General features: G+C 40.6%; 1 protein-coding gene across 2 annotated transcripts in view; it reads right to left on the minus strand.

Moving 5' to 3' along the window:
- The window catches only part of CD99L2 (CD99 molecule like 2), a 132758-nt gene that overhangs the window by 91909 nt on the left and 16873 nt on the right, over nucleotides 1–23976 (minus strand). The gene's annotated exons all lie outside the window — the stretch shown is intronic.

A 23976-nucleotide genomic window follows, 5' to 3' on the forward strand; every position in this document is an offset into this window, starting at 1 on the left:
AGGGGAGTTGAGTAGCATTAGGGAAGGGTTTCTCTGTACATATCAGGTCATTGCCAGTGAGCCTGACCCAGGCCTAGTGGCTAGCTTTCAGGGCTTTGGTTGGGGTGGTCAGCAGAAGAGGCACAGGTACCTGCTAGTCTGCAAATACACCTTTGGAAGTGAACCGTCTTTGACATGGAGGTCTCAGAAGTAGCCAGGGAGCTACCAACTCCCACCTCCTACAGTGATCACCCAGTCCCAAAGACCAGCCCTGAGGTTCTCGCTTCTTCATAACTAATATTGACCACAGACACATGGCTAATCTGACAGATGACACACCACTAGATCAAGAAGGGAAAGACAGCCAAACCAAAGGGATGGGGAGCTGACCTAAAAATCACACTTCCCTTCCTTATGTGTGAAAATCATACATAAGACTGAGAGCTCCAGTCAAGGGCCTGCTGGCAACCTGTTCAAAGGTAAAACTGCGGGGCCAAGTGCATCCAAACCCAACTCTGACACTCATTAACTTCATGACCTTGGACAGGTTTATACCTCTCCCAGAACCTCGGTTTTTCCATTATGAGACTAATTACTATACTTACCATTGGTACTGGGAGGCCAAAATGAGATCCTGGATGTGGGTATATGCAGAGACCCTTGATACAGTAATGGTACCCCCCACCTCCACTGGCCACTTTCCTTCACAGCCTGGGAAGTCATCAGGTCTCTGTAGGCCCTGCTGTCCCTCATCTACTGCCCTTTTCTTCCCCTACCTGAGGCAAGACCAAAAAGGACTCCAGGATGCACTCAACCACTTGCTGCAGTCTGACTGACCCCACTCCCTGAGTAATGTGGTCCAAGACCATGACTTGGTTTTCATCTCATGTTGAGGCCTCCCAAGTCATGTCTCCAGTCCTAACCTAGGCCACGTCATGGTCTCTCCTGTGAGCATAGCTACTCCTAAGACTCCATTTCCTCTTTGATTTATTGGATCTGACAATCCCTGTACATCTTGGAGTTACTGAAGTGGCCAAGTACCTGGCACACAGTAGGTGCTTAGTATTGGTTGGTGTCTCTGTCTCCAAAGCTCATACATAATGTATTGTGTGGCCTTATGCAGTTTCTTCACTTCTCTATCCCATTATTTCACTATCTCTTCAGTCAGGACAATAGCCCTACTCTGTTCTCACAGAGTATACATCTGGGCATAAAAACCAGACAACATATGCAGAAGTACTTGAAAAGTAAAGGGCTTCTGACACACAAAGTATGCTCAAATGGTATCACTCCATCATACTGGCAGGTGATTCCAGTGGCCTAACACTGTTTCTGTGCATCCTTGCCAAGTCCAACTCCAAGCCTCTCTGCTGATAGGGAAGATAGGCAGTAGTTTGTAGTCTGTACTTTGTAGTTTGTTACTGCAACCAGAAGGTTCTGGAAGAAGCTGGCACTGGGCACTGTGCTAGGTGTTCTACATCATCCATTATGCGCCAGGATACCTCTGCCAAGTGGGTCTTATTCTGGTCCTTACTGGAGAGTGACTAGGCTGACAGAGGTAGAGACACAGCCCTGAGATGAAAGGGCACTAAATGGGATGACTCCACAGGCTCTCACTGTCTCACCCACTGCCCACTGCCTCTGTCAGAACTAAAAGTAGACATTCTCCTTTCCTTCTCTAGACTAGGTTCCCCCAAATCATCATCATCATCATCACTTGAGTAAATGGAACTATGAGTTACTGCTGCTCAGGCTGGAAATTTTGGCATTGTTAGCCTTGACTCATCTCTTCCCCTTACCACCCATATCCAACCCATCAATGAGGGCAACCAATTCAACTGAAAAACCTCACGTCCCACAATTTCTTTCATGCCTGCTCCCACCACCCTGGTCCTTTAACTAAGTGTGCATACCTTGCTCTATACTTCATTTCCATTTTGCTTTTATCTCATACCTGTATTGATTCTATTGTCTTCTCCATTTGTGTTGCTATGTCTTGTCTAGCATGTTTCTTTGGGAACTTCCCAAGGTACTCTACTGATCCAATAGAAGACACACTTTAGAGGGCCCTGAATTTCTATCAGTACACAGCCAGCCAATCAGGACATGGCATGTGCTCTGGTCACTGTTGTCAGCCTAGACTTTTGCTGGGATCCCCTTTGCTTCCTCAATAAAGAGATATTTTATAACCTTTGCACTAATGCCAGAGGAAAATAATCAGACTCCTTCTTTGAAATACTTTCTTTAAAAATGACTATCTATATAAGCAAGTAGATTTTAAAAAGAAAAACTTTTCAAGTAAATTTGTATCCTGCCTTTGGGAAAAAGGGAGGGAAAGAAGAGAAGGGACGGCTGACTGAGAAAGTTGTTCTTATTCCCAGTGCCAGTAAGGCATTTGATTTCAGAAGTATTAATCAAAATCACTTTTGATTATAGCAAAAACAACTTTTGCTATGATTTTATTGCAATTAACTGGAAAACATGGTAATTCTGAGCAATCTTGCTCTTGAGATTAAAGAACAGCCTGCCAGGAAATATATGAATAATGCTTTAAGATCAAAATTTGCATAATTAGGTTTCTTCCCTACCCTACCCACCCCCACCCCCAGCTTCTGGCTATGAGAAGTTCTGTTGAAAGGAGATGTTTAAAGTCAGCAGGCCTACAACCTTGACTGGCACCCTGTGCTTCCCTCCCAAGCAGAAATACCTTGCTGAAAGCAGGTTCATATTTCTACAACACATCCCTCATAGACTAACAGCCAGCCAGACAGGTGGACAAAATGCTGAGTACAGAGGTTTTGAGCCATACTTTTAGAGGCAGCAGCAAAAAGCAGCAGCAATGCATTCTATAATTTTCTTCCTAGCAGTTTAGCACCATGCATATTTGTCCACACTGTTCTGCAGATCTATCACACTCTGTTCTCCAAAAGATAACCTAAGCAATACATCAAACCCCCAAACTACAGGTTTTGTGTATCAAATATGTTTTAATGCCTGGTCACAATGGATGACCTTATCACATACCACATTCCCCTCCAGCAGAAAGACCCACCTACTACACTCCTCTAACTGGGGTTGTAACAGCCAGAGCCAGTGTCTCACCCCACTTTACCCATTTCCTACCAGCCCTAGAGTCCGTAACCAATGGGGAAGAGCCTGCATGGCTCCAGGAGAAGAAAAGCTTTAAGCCGTTATTTTCCTGAAGGTGTGGCAAGAGAGACTATGCACACACATACTCCTGAGAAGAGGGAGAAATGCAAGGAATGATGGTACCAGTTGCACATCTGACACGCAGGCTGGGGGCTGAATATTCCTGAGACCGAGTGAAACAATTCCCACCACTCACCTTCCACCCACATACAGTGGTTTTCCATTCAATTTCACCCATGAAAAGATCTTTAACATTTAAAATCATGTAAAATGTCAACAGTCTCATTTCCCCTTAAATAAGTTATTCTTAGATATGCAGTAAAGTTTAGGCTTAAATGTTAATATTCCTTTATTGGAAGGTGTGGAGGAAACAGAAAGAAATGTTTTCTTCTTTGCTGCTTTGAAAACAAATGCAGAAAGGAGAAAGAAAACAAGCCAAGAGAACAGATGGTCTTTTTTTTTCTTACCGAGACCTTAAAGATAAAATGTCACACTAGACACCACTCTGAAAACCCCTGTGAGACATGAGAAAAGAAGCACACAAGTGAGTACATTCAGAAAAGCACCGGTAGCAGGAAGGTGTGGGGAGAAGATGGACTTCCAGAAGAACAAAGGTGGATGAAATCAGAATAACAGATAAATCAAAGTCCAAGAAGCTAGATACCAGCAAATACTGGAGAAGATGAGGGAGAACTGGACCTCTCACACACTATTGGTGAAAGTAGAAAATAGTACAACCACTTTGGAAATCTACCAGTTTCTTAAAAATTTAATGTATCCATATCCTATGAGTCAGCAATTGCACTCCTAGATCTCCATTCAAGAGAAATGAAGACGTATGTCTACAAATAGCTTGTATACAAATGTTCACAGCAGCTTTATTTGCAATACCACAAAACTGGAAACAATCTGAATGTCAGTGAACAGGAGAGTAGATAAACTGTGATATATTCTTATAATGGAAAACTGCTCAGCGTTAAAAAGGAACTGCTGATATACACTTATAACATGAATGAACCTTGAAGACATCATGCTCTATGAAAAAGCCAGACACACAAGAGTAAATATGGCATGGTTTATTTTTATGAAATTGTAGAAGAGATAAAACTATCCTATGATGTAAAAATCAGATCAGTGGTTGCTTGGGGGGAGGGGAAATCTGGTCAGTGATTTAAAGGAAATTTCTGGGGTGATAAAAATAGTCTGTTTTGATATGCATTCAAAGTTAAGGATCTTAATCACACTTAGCATTTACTTGTATATACTTAACAACTATACCAGAATTCAGTGCACAAAATTTTTAAAATACTGCAGAATCCAAAAGACCTGAACAAATGAAAAGACATACTAGGTTGTGGATAGGGAGATGCAATACCATAAAGATGTCAATTCTCCCTAATTTCTAAATATGACATGTTTCCAATAAAAAAAAACACTAACAAGAAAAATGTGGGAAGAAGCCAAACTAAGGAGCATATCACCTGTCCAGAAGGAGGTGTGGAGGCTGGATGGAAGAGCCCTACCCCTTCCTCAAGTCAGTGTGAGGATAGGTGGATGGTGGGAAAGGGAAGGAGGAGGAACCTAAGAACTGTGTGCAGACCTGCTGCTCCCCTTGGCCTCCTGTGCAGCCCCTACACTGCAAAGAAGAGGGACAGGCATCTCCCCTCTAAAAAAAACTGAGCAAGCTGGTAAGGAGCTAGCAGCTGGAGTAGGCCTGGGACCTAGAAGAGGATCCATTCAGGCCAGCCCCCAGCCTGCTCACTAGGTTGCTCACCACCCACTGCCCCCATATGCAGCATTTCCATTCTCCCAGACTAAGGAGAGGAAATCCCAGCTGTGTTTCCACTAAGGAATATGAGCAGAAATGGAGAATCACCTGACACCAGGAGAAACCAGCAACCTCCATTTAGTCATTCAACAAAGAGCTACTAGTCAGTATGAGGAGGTGCCCAGCTCTGATTTCAGCCCTGAGAAACATCCATGAATAATGTAGCTCCAAGTGATGCCATCACAGAGCAGAATTCTAGTGAGAGTGGTTCATCCACACAACAAAATATTATTTGGCCATAAAAATGAAGTTCTGACACATGCTTCATACAATCTGGAGGAGGCTTGAAAGCCTTATGCTGAGTGAATAAAGCCCGACACAAAAGACCACATGCTGCATGATTCCATATATATGAAATATCCAGAATAGGTGGGTACATAGAGACAGAAAGCTGATCAGTGGTTGCCAAGGCTGGTGGGTGGGGGGGATATAGACTAACTGCTTAATGGGTATGTGGTTTCCTTTTGGGGTGATGGAAATGTCTCAGAACTAGACAGAGGTAAGTCACACAACTTTGTGAATATCCCATATGTCGCTAAATTGTACTCTTTAAAAGGGTGAATTTTATGGTATGTGAAGTTCATCTAAAAAATTTTAAGCCATAAAAAAAGAAAACTACCTTTCAAGATGATATATTCACAGGCAAACCAGTGTAAACGTGATTTCAGTCAGAGACCACAGGGAGGCAGGCTGTAGTCTGGTTGCCCCAGCTCTTGCTCCCATCTAAAACCAGGGATGGCCTCCATAACAGGGCTGGAAGTAAACAGTGCCCAGTGTATAAGGAGGAGGGCAGGTGGGGCAGATGTCTTGGTCACCATAAAGACACCTGGTCCCTAATCAGGGTCTGAGAGTGACTGCCCAAACAAGACACAAGGTGTACTTCCAGGACCTGGTATGATCTGTTTAAATACAACAGAAGTGTTCTGACCCTGCTAAATGTGGTTCAAATTTCTACAAATCTAATCCTACTTTCAATGATCCAAGGAGTTTTCATTTGAAAGAAATCCTTTAGTGCAGTGGTCCTCAACCTTTTTGGCACCAGGGACCAGTTTCATGGAAGACAATTTTTTCATGGACTGGGAGTGTGGAAATGGTTTTTGGGATGATTCAAGCACATGGCATTCAAGCTAACTTCCTGGTGTGTGACCAGATTCCTAATAGGCCCAGACCAGTACTGGTACTGGTTTGTGGCCCAGTTTGAGACCCCTGCTTTGGTGAATGCTTTTCATAGGTTTATGGAACCAGAAAGTTAGCACAGGATTATTTAGTCACCAAACACTGAACACCTACCAGGTACAAGAGACGGGCAGAGAGGAAAGTGAGAAAAACAGAGTTCTTGATCCCAGTCCAGTGGAGGAGACACTTAAACAATTGGGGTGATGACAGCTCCATATGCCAGCTGCTATGAATCTTGTCAACAGCCACTAGCTCTGCCTGGCAGGCTTTAAGTAATGGGTGGCACCTGGGTTATATTCAGGAGGGTTAGCAGACATTTTCTGAGAGCAAAGGGAGAGGACTCTGGGGCAGAGGAAACTTCCTGAGTCAAGCCTTAGAGGTACAGTAGCTCATCTACCATTCTCAGAGAGCACGGAGACACCATGAGGAGGGAGAAATCTGGAGGGCTAGAACAGAGTATGTGGCAGGGAATGGCCAGAGAAGAAGAGGAAGGTGGATGGGGGAGGCCACATTGGGCAGGGGTAGTAAGAATAGTTAAGAAGAGCTGCAGGCATGAGAGGAATATGAGGATGATCTACATGTGTTTCTTGGCATATGGGCTAGAATACTGACACCTTGGCAGATGGGCTAGAATAGTGACACCACCCACTAAGTTGGAGAACACAGGAGAAGGGGCCACCTTTGGGCAGAAATGTCATGTCTAGGCAGATTTGAGGTCTCACCCTTCTGGGTTTAAAAAGAAAGGTTTTATTGCCCTGGCTAGTGTGGCTCAGTTGGTTGGAGTATTGTACATAGACCAAATGGTGGCAGGTTTAATTCCTGGTCAGGGCACATACCCAGGTTGCAGGTTCAGTCCCAGATCAGGGCATGTACAAGAGGGCAACCAATCTCTCTCTCTCTCTCTCTCTCTCTCTCTCTCTCTCTCTCTCTCTCTCTCTCTTCCTTCCTCTCTCTCTAAAGGCAATAAAAAATGTTCCCAGGTAAGGATAAACTTTTTAAAAGTATAGTTGACATACAGTACTATATTAGTTTCAAGGATACAACATAGTAATTTTACATTTATATACCTATGATATGATCACCACAAGGCTAGTAACCATCTGCTGCCTTGCCATAAAACTCCTAGAAGAAAACACAGGTAATAAACTCTTTGACAGAGGTCATAGTGACATATTTTGGGATGTCTCCTCTGACAAGTATAACAAAACTAATGGAACTACACCAAACTAAAACAATTTGCACAGTAAAGGAAAATGAAAAAATGACCTACTGAATGAGAGAAGATATCTGCAAATAATACATCCAATTAGGGCTTAATATCCAAAATATATAAGGAACTCACACAATCCAACAACAGAAAAATTTTTATTTAAAAAAAATGGGCAGAGGATGTGAACAGACATTTGTTTAAAGACCTCCAGATGGCCAACAGACATATGAAAAGATGTTCAACATCACTAATCTGAGAAATAAAACCACAATGAGATACCACCTTACACCTGTCAGAATGGCCATCATAAACAAATCAACAAACAAGGCTGGAGAGGATGTGGAGAAAGCAGAGCCGTAGTGCACTGCTGGTGGGAATGTAAACTGTTGCAGCCACTGTGGAAAACAGTATGGAAGTTCCTCAGAAAATTAAAAATAGAACTACCGTAGGAACCAGCAATCCCACTTTTGGGTATTTATTTAAAAAAAAAAAGGAAAACACTAATTTGAAAAGATATATGCACTGCATGTTCATTGCAGCATTATTTGTAATAAGATTCACCTTTCTAGCCCTGGCTGGCATAGCTCAGTGGATTGAGCGCGGGTTGCGAACCAAAGTGTCGCAGGTTCGATTCCCAGTCAGGGTACATGCCTGGGTTGCAAGCCATGACCCCCAGCAACTGCACATTGATGTTTCTCTCTCTATCTCCCTCCCTTCCCTCTCTAAAAATAAATAAATAAAATAAAATAAAAAGATTCACCTTTCTGACCCCTCCACTCTATGTGACACCTTCCTTGAAAGACACTGTCCTAAATCTGTATGACATTTCCTCTTCAGGCTCTTGTCCCCTGGCTTCTCATTCTTCACTGGTCCTACTCACCACCACCCACAATCTATTTTGGTGCTCCCCATATAGCTATTGTTCTTGTTCACCCACTTTCCCAGAGTGATCCCACCTGTTTCCATAATTCAGTTCCCAATGTCCCCTCCCGAAGTTAAATCCCAACTCCAAGTGACTCTGAGCTCTGACTGAACCCAAGGGTTCCTGTCAGACACCTCTACCTAATTAATCAGCCCAAGATCTGTTGAAATGTCTCAGTGTTTACTGCCAACTCTCCCCTTCCTCAGCTTCCCCTTTTCTAAATAATTATTTTGAATTACCCCTTGCATGGCTGTTTTGTATTATTAACTAGATGTCTCCAGAAGGTTCCTGAGTGACACACAGCTTCCAAAGCATTACAGTTTTTTAGATTTTATTCATTAGTTTTTTTGGAGAGACGGTAAGGGAGAAGGGAAGGGAGGGAGAGAAACATCAATGTGAGATACATCGATTAGTTGGCTCTCTCACGCCCCCAGCTATGGACCTGGCCTGCAACCCAGGCATATGCCCTGACCAGAAATCAAACCGGCAACCTTTTGGTTTGCAGGGTTTACAGGCCAGTGCTCAATCCACTAAGCCACACCACCCAGGGCCAAAATGTTACATTTTTAAATTGAAATTTTTATTGAAATAATTATAGATCCACATACAGTTATAAGAAATAATACAGAGAGATTCATTTTATACTTACCCAGTTTCCTCCAAAGGTCACATTATGCAAATTATAGTATACTATCACAATCACAATATTGATATTGATACAATCCACCCATCTTAATCAGATTTCTCCAGTTTTACTTTCATTTGTGTACATTTATTAAGTACTATACAATTTTACGACATGTGTAGATTTATGTGACCAGTACTACAGTCAAGATACAGAATAGTTTCACTGGCACAATGATCCCTGATGCTGCCTTTTTATAAGAATACCTACTGCTCCCTGACCTTATGTGCCCCTAACCCCTGACAACCACCAATCTGCTCTCCATCTCCATAATGATGTTATTTCTAGAATGTCATAGAAATAGAACCATGCAGTATGCATTCTTTTGTGTCTGGCTTCTTTCACACAACATAAGATATCTGAGATTTATCCAGCTTGTTGTACCAACAGTTTGCTCTTTTTTATTACTGAGTAGTATTCCACGGGGTAGTGTACCACAATTTGTATCCTTTCGCCCATCAAAAGACATGTGGGCTGATTCCAATGTTTGGCAATTAGAAATAAAGCTGCTATCGACATTTGTGTATAGGAAGCCTTACATTTTTCAGTGTGCCTTTGTGTTACCTCTTTGTGAGAATGACAATTGTATCATATACTTTCCCCCTCAAAGCTATGGAGAGGTATTGCCCTGACGTCTTCCGACATCAAATCCTGTCATTAAAAAGGATGAAGTGAACCTGACTTCTTTTGCCTCTAATAAGTGATATGACCCTTCTGCCTAGGTTCCTTTAAAAAAATGATCACCAGGAGAGATAAATGAGGCCCTGTATCATCCCACCTAGGAGTATTCTATCATCCCTTAACTCCAGTGTAATAACAGGTGTGACTTTACCAAGTCACTTGAATTCCGAACATCAATTTTCTCATCTGAGAAATGAAGATAATCATATCTGCTTCATCTCCACCACCCTTGAGTATTAAAGGGGAATCACAGATCTAAAAACAGAAAGAAACATGCCACCACATGAAATTCATGGAATCTATATTCAATCCAGACCACTCCCTTAAGCAAGTTGGCTTTCCTATCATTCATTACTGGGAAATCCACAAGGCTTTTACTGCAAAATGTCTAAAATCCCAAGTGAATAGGGCAGGTGTGAGAAAAACCCAACAGACATCTATTAGTGTATTAATAAAAAACCAAGAGGTGTGTTTAAGTAATTCCTAGGATTGTGTCTATTCTGCTTTAGACTCCAAAGCAGCAAAATACAGATTTGAGGTAGGACAAGGGGGTGGTTAGTAGCAACAGCTCCAAAAACAGACTACCTGGATTCAAATTCTGGTTCTGCCACTTATTGGCTGGGTGGCCTTGGAAAAGTTACTGAAATTCCCGTCACACCAGTTTCTTCATTGGTAAAATGTATATAATAATAGTGTAAAAAGGATTAAATGTGTATGGACCTGAGAGTGATATTTAACCATCCTTGAAGGGATGCTATGTGTATTAAATATGTAAATTCAAGTCCAGCATTTAGCTAAGTGCCTGGCACATAGTAAGTGTTCAGTCAAATTAGTCAATATTGTTTGCCTTACCAATAAATCTTAGTCCAGGTGAAATGGACATCAAATTAGTCTCTTCAAGAAAATTTGGGGATGGAATTCAACTATCAGAACTTGGTATAATCAGAAGCTCTTCATTTAACAGCTAATTAGCTGAGAAATATAACAAGAAGGCTCTAGCAAGGTTTAGTCATCGAGGACTGTGGCCAGTTGATCAAAACTTGCTACTATGTTTTAGAACAGAAGGGAGTTTTATGCTAAATCCAGCAAAGGTTCCTTATTTTTTAAAATCTGTCTGTAGTTTTCCCACAGACAATTCCCCCAATTGCCTGGAAAACTCACTCTGGGACATGTACTCACCCCTCCTACTTCTCGGAGACACACTCTGACCCATCTGGTAACCACTGGCACTCTATGCCAGGATCTGGGAATGTTTCTGAAATAGTGTTTATCTATTCATTTCCCTCCCTACTCTTGGTGCTACATGAAATAGAATGGAGATTTTGGATGACTTGATAATGTTCCTAGAATACTAAATTATCTGCTCCTCCAACAACCATTGGCCAACAACTGGATTCAGCTGAAATGTTTCTAGAAGCTGACCTTTGATCTTCTGGCCCACTGTTTTATTGACTCCTGCCTTGGTCTTATTGCTTCCATTCTTCTCCTTTGCAGGCACGTCCTTGACAAGCCTCCAAAGTTATTTCCCTTAAAACATATAAGGTAATTAAAAATGATTCATGGTACCTAATCTCTATGGCAAGGCATTCAAGGCCCTTTACATTTTGGGTAAATCCACCTGCCCAGCCTCATCTCCTTGCTGGTCCCTTTACAACAATACCCCCAGCTCTCCATTATCCTATTTGATTTTGTTCTAACTGTAGTTATTGAGCAGTGCCTTGTGCCAGGGAACGTGCTTAGTGCTGGAGCTATAAAGATGAATAATAACTGGCACCCTACCTTCAAGGACCTCACAGTTGCAGCTTCACTTGATATTATTGCTATGGCACAGTATCAAACACATTACATAAACTTGTCATTTCATCATCACTACAGTTCAAGGAGGCAGTGGTGATTCCCCATTTTAAAGATGAAGAAACTGAGGTCAGGAGAGGTTAATCAACTTCACAGGCTCACACAACTGCTCTGTGGAATCAGAGTCAGAATATCTAACCTCTCCTGATTATTCTTCCCATGACCTCTCCTTTCCTTCTAGAGCCTACTATCTTAGTTGGGTATCTCCTAGTGTACCTGGTCTTGCTTCTGTGCTGAGACTCCTGGCATGTCAGTGAGGAATTAGGAGTCTCCAATGGCAGCTAAGACTTCCCAAGAACCTAGTGAGGAGGACAAGCTAGCTCCAGACTTTTCTCCCTGCCCCTAACTCTCTTTGGATTTGGCTCCTCACCCTTCACATTGGGATAAAGTTCCATGCTGGATACTTCAGGGTACCGGGTTGATGGTGTATAAGCAGGAATAAAGACATTAAGGAATGACACACTTAGAAAAATAATCATCAGCCCTAGCTGGTATGGGTCAGTGGATTGAGGGCCAGCCTGTGAACCAAATGGTCACCGGTTCCTTTCCCAGTCTAGGGCACATGCCTGGGTTGCAGGCCAAGTCCTTGGTGGGAAACGTGTGATAGGAAACCACATACTGATGTTTTTCTCCCTCTCTCTCTCCCTCCCTTCCCCGCTCTAAAAAATAAATAAATAAAATCTTCTTTAAAGAAGAAAAATAGTTTAAAAAATGATAAGAGATTTAAAAAACTTTTTTAAAGATTTTATTTAAATTGTTCTCTGTTTCAATTAGTGAGCCCTTCATTTATGACTGGACCTTTTTTATGCTGTTGAGGTCCCCACTAAGTTCCTTGAGCATCACTATAACCAGCGTTTTGAACTCTGCACCTGATAGATTGCTTACCTTCACTTCATTTAGTTCTTTTTCTAGAGTTTTGATCTGTTCTTTTGTTTGGACCATGTTTCTTTGTCTCCTCATTTTGGCAGCCTCCCTGTGTTTGTTTCTATGTATTTAGTAGAACTGCTTTGGCTCCATTACTTGCTAGTGTGGTCTAATGCAATAGATGTCCTGTAGGATCCGGTGGCACAGCCTCCCCTATCACCCAAGCTGGGTACTTGAGGTGCACCCTTCTTGTGGGCAGAGTATACCCTCCTCTTGTAGTTGAGCCTTGGTTGCCCATGGTAGATCAATGGGAGGGACTTACTCAGGCCACTGAGCTGCAAGGATTAGCTGTGACAACTTACCTCCATCCTCCACCCTCTGTGGAGGATTCAGCTGTGAAAGGGAGGGTGGTGGTGCTCCGATGTGGTCTGTAGCTGCCCACTGCATGTGCCGGCCCTGGGGTTTCCCGAATGGTGCAGGCAAAGGTTAGCGCCGACCTGTGTTTTGCCCAGGGCCACCCAGCCTGAGCTATACTGCTATTGAAGATGGCTGCTACTTGTGCTGGGTTTGCAAATCCCCAGATGAAGCCAAGCTGTGAATCTAGGGTGGCTGCTGCTAGTGCAGGGCCTGGGGCTCACTGACGCCAGCTGTTACTTGTTTGAGAGGATTTAGGAAGTTATGGAGTATGAGCCAAGTCCAACCATTCATATGGAAAAGCAGCTTGGGTGGGCCTGTAAGTTGGGGCGGAGCCTCTGGGAATCTCCAGGTGGAGCAGTGTTAGCCAGGTTGATGGAATCCCAGACCTGGCACCAGCCTACTGACTCTGTTGTGGGAGGGCTCAGAAAAGGGACAATGGCCTCTGTTTGCCTTGTTGCCTGACACTTCAGCTTCTCTCAGTATGCCACTGGTGCCTTTCAAGCTACCACCCTGGTGCTGGAGCTCAGAGGAAGTAAGTCTGAGTAGGTGAGTCCATGTGTGGGTTCTTTAAGAGGAACTGCTCGGGGCTCCAGCAGTTTCTTTACCAACTCAATCCCCACTGGTTTTTGTAGCCAGAAGTTATGGAAACTACTGTTCCTGGCACTGGAACTCAGGCCTGGGGGCCTGGTGTGGGGCTGGGACTCTTCACTCCCAAGATATCACTTCTGAACTTTTATCTGCCATACATGGATATGGAACAGCCTGTTCTGCATATTTGCCCCCCATACCAGTCTGGATGGATATGGTTGCTTTAATTCCATAGTTGTCAGTCCTCCATTCAACTCCATTTTTGATGGTTGCGAGTGATGGGTGTTCTGTATTTTAGTTATAATTTTGATGTGGTTGTGCGAAGAGGTGAGCCATATCTGCCAATGCCACCATCTTGACTGGAAGCTCAAAACGGACTTTAAAACCAAGTCCATAACAAGAGACAAAAAAGGATACTACATAATGATAAAGGGATCAATCCAACAAGAGAATATAACCCTTGAAAACATTTATGTACCCAACATAGGCGCACCTAAATATGTAAAGCAAATCTTGATAGACACAAAGAGATTAATAATAATACAATCACTGTAGGGGATTTTAATACCCCACTGACATCAATGGATAGATCATCCAGACAGAAAACTCAACAAGGAAACAGCTGCCTTAAATGACTCACTAGGATCAAATGGATTTGCTATCTTCACCGCATTTCACCCTAGCAGCAGAACATACATTCCTTTCAAGTGCACATGGAACATTTTCTAGGATGAAACACATGTTAGGGCACAAAACAAGTCTCAATATATTTAAGAAGAGTGAAAATGTCAACCATTTCTTCTGACCAAGTGATATGAAACTAGAAATTAATCACAAGAAAAAAAGTGGTAAACACATACACATGGAGGCTAAATAACATGTTATTACAATGAATGGGTTAACAAGGTTATCAAGGAAGAAATCAAGATACCTGGAAAAAAATGAGAATGAGAATACAACAACCTAAAATCTAAGAAACACAATGAAACCAGTCATAAGAGAAATTCATAGCATTACAAGCCTACCTCGAGTAAGAAGAAGAAAATTCAAATAAACAATCTAATCTTACATGTAAAGAAATTTAAAAAGAACAACAAAGCCCAAATTGAGTAGAAGAAAGAAAATAATAAAGATTAGAGCAGAATTAAATAAAATAAAATCTACAAAAATACAAAACACATCAATGAAACCAAAGTTGGTTCTTTGAAAAGATGAACAAGATTGATAAACTTTTAATCAGACTTATCAAAAAAAAATGAGAGGTTCCAAATAAATCAAATCCGAAATGAAAGAGAAGTAACAACTGATGTCACAGAAATACAAATTGTGTGTGTGTGTGTGTACAGTATATGTCAAAAAATTGGACAAAGTGGAAGAAATGGATAAATTCCTAAAACCATACAAACTCCCAAAACTGAATAAAAAAAATAAAAACCAGAAAATATGAACGGACCAATTACAATAAAATTGAAGCAGTTAGCAAAAAACTTCCAACAAACAAGTGTTGGACTATATGGATTCACAGGGGAATTTTACCAAATGTTCAGAGAACTAACCCCTATCCTTCTCAAATTATTCTAAAATATACAAAATCAGGGAAGATTCCCCAGTTCATCTAACAAGACTAACATTATTCTAATTTTAAAACAAGATAAAGACACTGCATGAAGAAAGAAAATTATAGGCCAATATTCCTGATGAACACAGATGCAAAAAATCTTCAACAAAATTATTAGCAAACCAAATCCAGCAATACAATTAAAAACATCATAGACATGATTAAGTGGGATTTATTCCTGGGATGCAAGGTTGGTACAATATCTGCAAATTAATGTGATACACCACATAAACAAAATGAAGGATAAACATTATGACTGTACACAGATGAACAACAGATACAGAAAAAGCTTTTGACAAATCCAGCACTCATTTATGATAAAAACTCTCAGCAAAGTGTGAGTAGAGGGATCATACCACCTCATAATAAAGGCCATACGTGAAACACCTACAGCCAACAATCATATTCAATAAGCAAATACAAGTGTTTCCTCTAAAATCAGGAACAAGACACCAGGGGACATCAGGGATGTCCACTTTCACCGCTCTTATTCAACATAGTACTGGAAGTTCTAGCCACAATGATTCAGTTCAGACAAGAGGAAGAAATAAAAGACATCCAAATTGGAAAGGAAGATGTAATCCTGTCATTATTTGCTGATGACATGATACTGTATATAAACAACCTGAAAGATTCTGCCAAAAAAAAATACCAGAACTCATAAACTTAATAAAGTAGCAGAATACAAAATAAATATCCAGAAAGTTGTTGTATTTTTATACACCAATAATGAACTATCAGAATGGGAAACTAGCCATGACTAGTATGGCTTAATGTGTTGGGCAGCATCCTGCACACCAAGGGGTCACCGGTTTGATTCCTGGTTGGAGCACAGGCCTGGGTTGAGGGCTGGGTCCCAGTTGGTGGTGTGTGTGTGGGGCAACAGATCAATGTTTCTCTCTCACATCAATACATTGAATTTTCTCTTCCTCTCTTTCTTCCTCCCTTTCCCTCTCTAAAGACAGGAAAAAATAAATTCTGTTCTTATAATAATGGAAAGTAAGAGAACAATCCCATTTACAATTGCACCAAGAAAAATAAAATACCTAGCAATAACTGAGGAAGTAACTGAGGAGGTAAACTGAGGAAGTAAAAGACCAGTGCTCAGAAAGTTATAAGGCACTGAAGAAATAAACAGAAAAGATGCAAATAAACAGAAGCATACACCATGCTCATGGATACAAAGAATTAGCATTGTTAAAATGTTTATACTACCCAAAGCAATCTAGAGATTCAATACAATTCCTATCAAAATACCAAGGACATATTTCACAGAACTAGAACAAATAATCCAAATATTTATATGGAATCACAAAAGACCCTGAACAGCCTCAGCAATCTTGAGAGAAAAGAATCAAGTTGGAAGAATCACACTACCTGTTATCTAACAATACAATGCCATACCAATCAAAACAGTATAGTAGCATAAAAGCAAAAATATATGTGAACAGGACACAACAGAAAGCCTAGAAATAAACTCATGCCTATATGTTCAATTAATATTTGACAAACGAGGCAAGAACATACAGTGGGGTAAATAAACAGTCTTTTCAATAAATGGTGTTGGGAAAATTGGACAATACATGCAAAAAATGAATCTAGGACATATAGAAGAAACCACTTCACTATAGTGAGACTGGTAGGGAGGGCGGAGGCGTGAGAGGGCTGACTGGGCTCCATTGGGCAGCAGCTGAAGTTCAGGAGGGACATTTAAGTGGCTGGGGGGGGGGGTCCCACAACCTTCAGAAGTGTGTGGTTCTGAACCCCAGGCAGGCCTCCCTAGCCTACAGCACCAGAACCAGAAAGGAACCCAGATAATATCCAGATGTGAAAAGCAGAAGAGTTTCCGTCTGCCAGAAAGAGATGGCTGGAGACACAGAGAGCCTCTTAAAGGGCCAATACACAAAATTCTGTTTGCAGCCACTTACCCTGGACTCTGGAGAGGGAGGGCAGAGTGGACTACAGATGTGTGAGGAGAGTCTGGGGTTGGTGGCTCTGGGGAGAGAACTGAAGGATCAACTGCCAGGATCCCTGTGTTGAGTCATTTCCCAAACTGGAGAAGCCATCTTTATCAAGCAGAGCACTCCTCTCCAAGTGGGATCAGCCTGAGGGGAGGCAATAGCCCCACCCTATGGAGCTTAAGCTGGGCAGCTGCAAACAACCAGAAGCTAAAACAGTGATTAAGCCTAAAAGCAAAAGTGGACCTCTGAAAGCTCTGAGTCTCTAGCTGACCCTCCCCCAGGCCCAATGGAGATAAAACCCACATGTGGTGTGCAGCCTGGTTCTTTCAGCACACACCCAGGACCAGCAGAAGGAGCTACAAGCTGTGGATAACTAATAGCTTGCCAGACAAACCTCCAGAGACCAGGCAGCAGCACTGCCCAGGGCCAGTCACAGGCAGCATCTTGACAAATATCTGCACCACATTCCCTGTAGATCTACCTAATATATAGAAACAAATGCAAAGCAGCAGCCAAATGGGAAGAAAAAACAAACAAACAAACAAACAAATAAAACAAGCCCCAAATGAAAGAACAAGACAATTATCCAGAAGAACTAAAAGCAGGGAAGCAATGGAGGGAAGCAATTTATCATATATAGAGTTTAGGATAATGATTATAAGAATACTCAGTAGCATGAGAAAAGACATTGAAACCATAAAAAAGCACAAGGTTTATAGCACCAGGAAGATAAAACCTCACAACCTCTAGCTGTAAAAACCAGTGTGGGTTGGGGCAACAGAAGAAGCTGCCAGTTTCTTAGGAGAGTCTGTTTAAAGGGCCCACAAGGTCCTAGAACATACATAAATCCACCAACTCTGGGAATCATCACAGGGCAGCAGCTAGAAGGCTGCCAGTGGCATATGGGAAGTGGGTGAAGTGACTAGAAACAGGGTGAATGCCAGACAAGCCTCCAGAGACCAGGCAGCAGCACTGTCCCCCCTCTGACCCCTCTCCCCCACAAAGCACCACAAAGCCATGAAGCAGGTTGCTCGGTCCTGGCAAATACATAAAGCTCCACCCCTTACAACTTAACTGGTGCACTAAGACAGGGAGTCAAAGCAGTTCTACCTTATACACAGAAACAAACACAGGGAGGCTGCCAAATTGAGGACACAAAGAAATCCGGCCCAAATGAAAGAACAGAACAAAACCTCAGAAAAAGAACTAAGCAGAACAGGGATAGCCAAATTATCAGATGTAGAGTTCAAAACACTGGTGATAAGGATGCTCAGATAAATCATTGAGTATGGCAAAAACATAAGGGAAGAAATGAGGGCTACACTAAGTGAAATAAAGAAAATACAAGGGGAACCAACACTGAAGGGAGGGAAGCTGGGACTCAAATCAACAATTTGGAATATAAGGAAGAAATAAATAGTAAACTGTAACTGAATGAAAAAAAATAAGAATTAAAAAAGAGTATAAGATGAAACTGGGACATCTCCAAATGTGCCAATATCTGAATCACAGGGATATCAGAAGGAGAAGATGAAGAGCAAGATATTGAAAACTTTATTTGAAAAAATAATGAAAGAAAACTTCCCTAATTTGGTGAAGGAAATACACATACTAGTCCAGGAAACACAGAGAATTCCAAACATGTTGGACACAAAGAGGACCACACCAAGACACATCATAATTAAAATGCCAAAGGTCAAAGTTAAAGAGAATATCTTAAAAAGCAGCAAGAGAAAAGCACAGAGTTACCTACAAAGGAGTGCCCATAAGACTATCACCTGATGTCTCAAAAGAAATCTTGCAGGCAAGAAGGGGCTAGAAAGAAGTATTTGAAGTCATGAAAGGCAAGGACCTACATCCAAGATTAGTCTATTCAGCACAGCTATCATTTAGAATGGAAGGGCAGATAAATTGCTTCCAAGATAAGGTCAAGTTAAAGGAGTTCATCATCACTAAACCCTTATTATATGAAATGTTAAAGGGACTTATCTAGAAAAAGAAGATAAAAAATTTGAACTGTAAAATGGCAACAAATGCACACTATCAACAACTGAACCTAAAAAACAAAAACAAAAACAAACTAAGCAAACAACTGAAACAGGAACAGAATCATAGATATGGAGATCATCTGGAGGATTATTAGCTGGGAGAGGGAGAATAGGGGAAAAGGTACAGGGATTAAGAAGCATAATTAGTAGGTACTAAATAGACAGGGGGATGTGAAGAATAGCATAGGAAATGGAAAAGCCAGAGAACTTATATGCATCACCCATGGACATAAACTAAGGAGGGTATTGCTGGAGGGAAGGGGGGCACCAGATGGAGAGGAGCAAAGGGGGAAAGCTGGGACAACTGTAATAGCATAATCAATAAAATATACTTAAACATTTTTAAGTATCAAAAAATAAATAAAACTGAAGGAGAACTAGAGCTTCCCAGACCAAAAAGCTGAAGGAGTTTGTTATTACCAAACCAGCATTGCAACAAATGTGAAAAGCCTTGCTTTAAGAAAAAGAAAAAAAGAAAGAAAACAGAGGAAAATAGTTGAAAAATAAAAAGGCAAAAAATACTTATCTATCAATAATCACCTTAAATGCTCCAACTAAAAGACATAGAGTAGCTGAAGTATAAGAAAACAAGACCTGTATACATGCTGTCTCCAAGAAACCCATCTCAGGACAAAAGATTCACACAGAGTAAAAGTAAATGGATGGAAAAAGATAATTCATGCAAATGGAAAGAAAAAAGCTGGGGTAACAATACTTATATCTGACAGAACAGACTTTAAAACCAAGGCTATACAGTAGGAGACAAAGAAGGACACTACACAATGATAAAAGGAACAACCCAATGAGAAGATATAACCCTAGAAAACATTGATGCCCCCAACACACGAGCACCTAAATATGTAAAGCAAATCCTGATGGACATAAAGGGAAAGAATGACAGAAATACAGTTATAGTAGGGGATTTTAACAAACCATTGATATCAATAATAGATCTTCCCAACACAAAATCAACAAGAAGACAGTGGTCTTAAACAACCACTAAATCAAATGTCTTTGATATCTTCAGAGAATTTCACCCCAAAGCAGAATATAAGGCCTATCAGGAGAAAGTCCAGCCATTGTTAATATAAGGAGAACAGTTTGTGGGACATTGCTGTAACCTGGCAGCCAAGGAGAGTAAACTGGCATGTGCATGTGTGAACAGTGACAACTTCACTGTACTAGTCAGTGTGGGTGGGAGACGCCGTTGAGTGAGCATGTGTATTATGTTGCCATCACATTCAAAATGACTGAATGAGTAGAACAACAAATCTGCATCAATTTTTGCATTAAACTTGAATATTCTTCTGTAGAAACTATTCAAATGATTCAGAAGGCCAAAGCTATGGGCGACTGATGGCTGGCAGCTTCATTACAACAATGCACCTGCTCATGCATCACATCATATGCAGAGTGTTTAGGAAAACATCAAATCACCCAGGTGACTCAGACCCCCTATGTCCCAGATTTGGTGCCATCTGACTTCTGGCTTTTCCCAAAACTAAAATCACCTTTGGAAAGGAAGAGGTTTCAGACCATCAAAGAGATTCAGGAAAATATGATGGAGCAGCTGATAGTGATTGGGAGGGAAAACTGTGTGAGGTCTCAAGGTGCTTACTTCGAAGGTGACTGAGGCATCACTGCCCTATGGACAGTATTTCTTGTATCTTCAATAAATGTGTCTAGCCCTGGCTGGCATAGCTCAGTGGATTGAGTGTGGGCTGTGAACCAAAGTGTCACAGGTTCAATTCCCAGTCAGGGTACATGCCTGGGTTGCAGGCCATGACCCCAGCAACCACACATTGATGTTTCTCTCTCTCTCTCTTTCTCCTTCCCTTCCCTCTCTAAAAATAAATAAATAAAATCTTTAAAAATAAATAAATAAATAAATAAATAAATAAATAAATAAATAAATGTGTCTATTTCCATATTACATGGCTGGATAACCTTCTAGACAGACTTTGTATATCCAATGGTATATTACTTGGCCATAAACAAATTTTCACCATTTGCAACAGCGCTGATGAACCTAGAATGTATTATGCTAAGTGAAATAAGTGTGTCAGAGAAAGACAAATACTATTACTATATTATTTCACTTATATGTGGAATCTAAAGAATATAAATGAACAAGCAAAATTGAAACAGACTCATAGATATAGAGAACAGAGTGATTATTACCAGAGGAAAAGGAGTAGGGGACTGTGTGAAAAAGGTGAAGGGATTAAGAAGCACAGATTGGTCATTACAAAATAGTCATGGGGATGCAAAGTACAGCATAGGGAATATAGTCAATAATATTGTAATGCCTATGTTGCCATGTGGGCACTGGAAATATTAGAGGGATCACTTTATATAGTATATGATTTTCTAATTACCATGCTGTACACCTGAAAAATAATACAAAATAATATTGAATGCAAACTGTAATTGAAAAGTAACATTATAAAAAATGTAATGGGAAATGATCCCATTTATAATAGGAACATATACCATTAAGTACTTGGGAATAAGACTAACAAGAAATGTGAAGTATGAACATGACAGAAGTTATAAAATACAAAAGAATACAGAAATAGAGAAACCATGTGTTTAGATGGGAAAATTTAGTGCTGTAGAAAAAAAAGCTTGCTCTCTCTCTCTTAAAATCAACCTACTTGTAAATGCAGTTCCAAACAAAATTCCTATGAACTTTTTATTTTTAACTTGAAAATTTGACCCTAAAGTAGACATGGATGAAATGCATGGGGAAACAGGAAATTTCAGAAAAAGACAACTAATTTAAGAAAGACTTTCCATATTAGATTCTAAAGTTTCTGCATTTTTAAAATCAGAGCAACATCTAAATACATTTTGCAATGTAGTACATGAATGACCCAGGTGCATCAGTGAAGGTGTTCACATACAACCCCAATGCCAATTCAAAGGTATCCAGGACCCACTATTTGAATGTCACTAGTCCAGAAACTTACCGGCATTGATTCTATTTTGTTAGTTCTACATCCCACTATTTCCATCACCTGCTCTCTACTATACTACTCAAGAGGCTCCCTGTATGCATTTTCCAAAATAACTCTATAGTAAGAGGAATCACCACCTTCCTCCCATTTGCACAACCCAAAGAGATTACCAGTGTCAATGATTTGAGACCTGCCACTTCAATAATCAACTTAAAAATGTACTTGTCCTGGTGGCCTTAAGTGAGACCTTTCAGTAGATCAGTGAGGCAAATGGCAGAAGCTATACTCTAGTTTGGGAAAATAAAGAGAGAAGAAGAAGAACAGGGAGTGAAGATTTGAAGGAGGAATATGGAATATTAGCTTAAAACAGAGGCAGGCAGGAGAGATGGTGATGAAGAAAATTTTAGCACATTTTTAGGTGAATGAAAGAATCAAGGAAAAAGAGAAGGTGACAAAGGAAAAGCACAGATGACAAGTGATAGATTTGATCAATAAGATCCCTGTGCAAGCAGGGGGATGAGATAGGAAGATGCATTTATAACAGGAACAATATACCATAAAATACCTGGACATAAATCTAACAAGAAAAGTGAAATGCCCATTGTGAGTCATGGCAGGGCTAGTGTTAGCTCTAGAGATGTGCTGGTCCCCAGTTTAGAGCCCTTTGCCCTAGACAGACTTCCACTCAAGCACATGATCCAATAAGCACATAAAAGGATGTTCAACTTCATTAGTCACCAGGGAAATGAAAATCAAAACCACAATGAAATACTAGGATGCTTTTTTTCAAGAAGGGAAGTGTCAAAGAATGTGGAGAAACTGGAACCCACATACACAGCTGGTGTGACTATAAAATGATTCATCTTTGTAAAACAGTCTGATAGTTCCTTAAGAAATTAAACACCATGCTACCATATGACCTAGTAATTCCACCCAAGAGAATGGAAAACTTGAGTCCACATAAAAGCCTGTACAAAAATGTTCATAGCAGAATTACTCATCATAGCCAAAAAGTAGAAACAGCTCAAATGGCCATCAACTGATGAATGAATAAATGTGTTATACCCTTACAAAGGAAAACTATTTGGTCACAAAAGGGCAGTGAGGTACTGATACATGCTACAACATAGATGAACCTTGAAAACCTTATGGTGAGGGAAATTGCCAGGGACAAAAAGCCACATATATTATGACTAGATTTATATGAATAGCAGATTAGTTGTTCTGGGGCAGGGGGAGTAGGAAGTGACTGCTAAAGGGTTTAAGGGCTTCTTTTGGGGGTGATAAAAATGTTCCAAAATTCAATGGTGGTGATGGTTGTTCAACTCCAAATATACTAAAAACCAATGAATTGTACACTTTAAGTTGGTCAATTGTATGGTATTAAGTTGGCCAAAAAGTTCATATGTTGTTGTCTTTTTCAGTAGAAGACAAATTTTTCATTTTCAGCAATAAATTTATTGATTTGGATATTTTGAGTATGTTGGCTGTCTCTCATGTGGTATAACAGTGATTGTTCTCAATCAATGTCTTGATTTGATCGCTATCAACTTCAACTGGTCTACTTGACCATGGAGCATCGTCCAGTGAGAAATCTCCAACACAGAACTTCTCAAACCACTTTTGACACATTTGACCAGTCATAGCACCTTCTCTATACACTGAACAAATTCTTTTTTGTTTCAATTGCATTTTTGCCTTTCTTGAAATAACAAAGCATAATATGCTGAAAAAGTTGTGTTTTCTTCCATCTTCAACATTAAAATGGCTACATAAAAACTTACTAATTTTGATAAGTTTTTTAAAAAAATGCATGCTGATATGACAGCTGTCACAACATGATCTAACAAAATTGTTTTGAGTAAAGTAAAAGACAACTAAGCACTACTAGAGCCATCTTATGGAAAAAAGCCAAATGAACTTTTTGGCCAATCCAATATATGAAAATGGAATTGTTCTGACATGAGGGAGGAGAAAGGAAATCAATCTGCTATACAAAGGCTTCTGCAGTTTGGAGGCAACAGATATAAAGGTC

The sequence above is a fragment of the Phyllostomus hastatus genome, unplaced genomic scaffold (assembly GCF_019186645.2).
Source record: "Phyllostomus hastatus isolate PE091 unplaced genomic scaffold, TTU_PhHast_1.1 phas_scaffold_397, whole genome shotgun sequence".
Taxonomy (NCBI): Eukaryota; Metazoa; Chordata; class Mammalia; order Chiroptera; family Phyllostomidae; genus Phyllostomus; species Phyllostomus hastatus.